Here is a 4391-nt window from a genome sequence, read left to right as displayed (position 1 = left end):
CACTACAACAAAAATGACTTTCCGCAGCGCGCAAATATGTCATCCGCAGCGCACATCGCACGCTGCGTAGTTGCAAGCTGTTAAAAGTCATTAGGCATTCGCAGCGTGCATTGCGCGCTGCGGAAGCTCTCATCCACGGTGCGCATTGCGCGCTGCGCGATGCGATCAATCGCAGCGCGCAATGCGCGCCGCGGATGAGAGCTTCCGCAGCGCGCTATGCACGCTGCGATTGATCACAGGTCAATCAATCACAGATCAAACCATTCAAATCATATAATTACATTTCAAACCATTCAAATCATAATTATAAACTCACAACTCAAATAATTAATAACAACATAAATACCACACACAACAACAACCACACACAAATAACACAATAATAATATCATTTCAAACTAGTATATATATCCAACAAATAACAGACTTTACTTAGTAACAATAGATCATAATAATAAAAAACACTTCAATACCATATTTTTTCTGAAAAAGTTAAAATCTAAATCTAAATCAGTTACACAATTATATATTTAGATAACTCTCATAGCTCATTTACATGAATCTACGTGACCTGCAATATCGTATGAAACAATCATCGCTAAAGTGGCTCAAGGGTTCCACTTTTTAGTCTCTCCATCCTTGCTTGCAACCCGGACAATGCCTTCTCCCATTGGAAGGATATTGCCCTGTGTTGGGGCTTCCCCATCGCCACGTTCTACTCCGTGGAGGGCATTACAGTTGACATGTCCAAATGGTCGAGCTGAACCATCCAAATTGCCAGTGGCAGCAGCAGCCTGTATGCTTTTCATCCGTTCTCTGATGGCATCAAGGGCCCCCATTGTTACTGCAGGGGCTGGAAAGTAAGAGCATGCACTCATCATTCTAGCAATATAGGATGTAAATTAAGGCAAACCTACACTCACAACTTTATGAGCGCATTTTCACACACCTGAACATAAAGAAAGAGATGAGAGTGAGTTACCAGCAGGATATCGGTCCATTCGTTCATCTCCTAAATGAGACCTAAACTCTGAAAGGTCAGTTTGACTTCTCAAAGCAGGATACATTTTCTATTTCATGACACTTCATGTAATAACAAAAAAAACCTTACCAGAATTTTGAGCATCAATACATTAAGTGCTTTCAATAATTGACTACCATCGTCCATCACAGGAACTCTTTCATCCAAAAGCCAAAGAAGAAGTTCAGTGATGAGGTTGTCCAATGTATTCTCCTTCACAGCATGAGCAAGTTTTTTGATCTGGAAGGTCTACAGAAGAGAGTTTTCATACATGCCATCCAAGAAATAGATGGAAAAAACATTCAACTAAAAGATGAATACCTGCATCATCGTGTTAAGCACATATTTACAGGATCTCGAAGAAGCTCCAGAAAGACTGAAATTAAAGGTGCTAGGAACCTGAATAATTTGAGATGTATTAAGCAAATAAACAGTAACATAGTTCCTTAAAATCACAGAAAATAGATCAAACTACCATTGTTGCTAAGCATGAAACCAATCTATCAGCATCTTTAACTAGCTCTTCAATTGCACTGTTGTCAGGGTCAGCTGTGACCTGTGTCAGCTCGTGGCATATAACTTTCATGCCTTCAACTGACTGCACCAAGGCAAAAGAGAAAATCTAAAGAAGAGTATGATTATCAAAAAAAAAATCAAAAAGGAGAGGAAGGGGAAAAAGGAAAGCAAAGAATACAAACAAAAATGTGACTATGGTTAACCAAAGAGTATGTGGCATTATTATAATTATAGTTTATAATTGCTATACAGTACAAGCATCAAAATAAGTTTCCTTCTTGTAGAACTAGAAAAAGTAGATATCTAAAATAAGATATAAAACAAACAGAAAGGATTTCCTGGAGAACAGAAATCTCATCAAATTCAACATCAATATCCAAAAACCCAAGACTACATTCTTAAGATATTGTTTAAATTTTATTTGACTTTGCAATACAACACAGAATAGGAGTTGTAAACCTACCAGTCCCTTCAAAAATGTCAGAAACAAAGACTGGAAACCTTTCTTGAATGTTTTAGCAGTTTTCTCAAGCATAATAATTTCATAGTTTCCTAACATGAAATCTTAATGTTTATATATTATCTATTTCAAATTCCAGTCTAAAATCAATCTTGATAATCTACTGAATGACACTTACCTGAGATATTCATTTCTACATCATTTACGTTTCCCATAAAAATAATTAATAAACAAAAAAATATAAGTGGTGCAGTGATAAACCAACAAAGAACCTAGTTGTTAAAATTCTAAAATTACGAGGCACAGAAACAGAATGGTATAGGTAGAGAAAACTGCCAATAAAAGTGAGTTTAACATTTATCACCAAGGATTGCAACAAAACCATTTTATCCTAATTGATATGTACCAGCATCAGAAATATAATACAGGCAAATGGAAACCAATGGAAAATTATGAAAAAAAAAATTGAACTGAAGGACACTTCGCGTTGTACCAAGCCAAATGTTCCAATTTTGATAAATGATCGAACCGGTATACCAGTGTGAGTAATTATTTCAAATGTTGTTCAGAAAGCTCTAGGCTACAGAAAGCAAGAAAGATAGAGACGTGAAACAATTGAATGAAGCTCAAAATTTTTAGACCCAGTAATTTCTGCAGAGGGATGAAACCACTATAAAGGCCAATTACTTCAAAATCTAACATAATCAAGAAAAAAATAGTTTTACCTCAATCTAAGACTAGTTGATTGGAAATATAGTCATGACAACAATTACAATATTAAGGCAGTAACAATTGGTTCTAAAAGATACGAATGTCATGCCATATGATGGTTCTATAAGACAATAAACATAGGATAGGCATAGCATTTAGCTCACCGCACTGTCAACATATCATAAGCATAAAAGTTCCGTATCAATACACAACCCATATGCAATCAACTACTGAACTATCCATGTTTCTATAATATATTTCAAAAACCAATTAATGAAAAAAAAAGCAAGTTCATATTGAAATTCTTCACTTAAACGCATGGATAAACTATTAAACTGACTAGCAAAGGGGGCACATCACGATAAGCAGGTAGGTAAAAGAAATAAAAAGAGTCATGCATGCTTAAGATGCAACAGTAGTAATCAAGTAACCGGCCATTTACAATATATAAACAAAGTTGTTTACTTTATGAACAACTCACTCTTTATTTAGCGAAAATCTGACAGAGTTTGCTAGCGTATGATCCTCGTCCAACAAGGAGAATGTTGAGGAGCTCAAATCTGACAAAGAACCGTGCTCCATAGCAAACAACTACAAACCAAGCGTACAGAAAATAAGCCCCAATTCAAAGCAGCGCGAGGAAGTGGCGCAAAAGGGAATTAGGATTTTAGTAGGGCTACTACTACACACATCTTATTTGTACGAGAATTTATTCATCAGGGGTGAAAGCGAAAACCTAGAGGAACGAAACCCTAAAATTCACCAAACGTAGAAGTGTACATCCGCCAAAATCAAAATATAACAAGATTTTCCTCGAATTGATCGGCAGTAAGCGAACACCCACGGAAAAAAAGCCAAAGACCCTAATGGCGGGAAAACGCAAGATTGCAGACACTAGGGTGCGCCTTGAAGACAAACCTAACCCTGGCGAGGGAGGACTAGAACGGCGGCCTACGAAGATGAAACCCCTCCATCGATTGAGAGAGAGAAAAAAAACGGTGAAGAACAGACCTGAGCTTGGCGAGGGAAGGGAGGACTCTGCCCGCACCATCCGGTGTCGGAGAAGGAGAAGGCAGCACTCGCCTTGATCCTGGCGAGGGCTTCAGCCCCCTCCAGCCCTCGCCTGGATCCGCCCCTGAGTAGGGTCGAGCGGCGGGGGAAAACGCGAGAGGTGGGAGCGGCGGGGGAAAACGCGAGAGGTGGGAGCGGCGGTGGGAAGGAGATTAGCAGGTCGCGCGAGAGGAAATTTGGGGAAAAGGCGAGCGTGAGGAAATTAACCTGGATGGAAAAAAATGAGCGCGAGAGGAAATTAACCTAAGCATAAAAAAATAAAACTAATATAATTTTAACAATGTATTATATATGTTGTTATAATTTATAAATTTTTAACAGCGGAATATTGTGCGCTATCAATATAAATTTTTAACAGCGCACATTGTGTGCTGTTAAAAATACTTTTAACAGCGCACAATATGCGCTGTCAAAAATAATTTTAACGGCGCACAATGTGCGCTGTTAAAAGTATTTTTAACAGCGTATTATTGTTGCACGCTACGGTTGATAAAAATATGATATTATCCGCAGCGCATTTTATTGGGCGCGCCGTTAAAGCAACTATTAACGGCGCGCCTATGATGTGCGCTGCGGATGACGCGCTGCGGAAAGTCATTTTTGTTGTAGTGT

At 38.4% G+C, this 4391-nt stretch overlaps 1 pseudogene; it reads right to left on the bottom strand.

Annotated features, from left to right (window-relative positions):
- Positions 1 to 419: 419 nt before the first annotated feature.
- Positions 420 to 3929, bottom strand: LOC141815769 (protein MOR1-like; annotated as a pseudogene).
- Positions 3930 to 4391: the final 462 nt, after the last annotated feature.

The sequence above is a fragment of the Curcuma longa genome, unplaced genomic scaffold (assembly GCF_044706935.1).
Source record: "Curcuma longa cultivar G26 ecotype Majalengka, Jawa Barat unplaced genomic scaffold, ITB_CL_G26_1.1 contig_10088, whole genome shotgun sequence".
In the NCBI taxonomy this organism is placed as follows: Eukaryota; Viridiplantae; Streptophyta; class Magnoliopsida; order Zingiberales; family Zingiberaceae; genus Curcuma; species Curcuma longa.
Note: the sequence above shows the minus strand (reverse complement) of the source record. Positions and strands in the feature narration are given on the sequence as shown.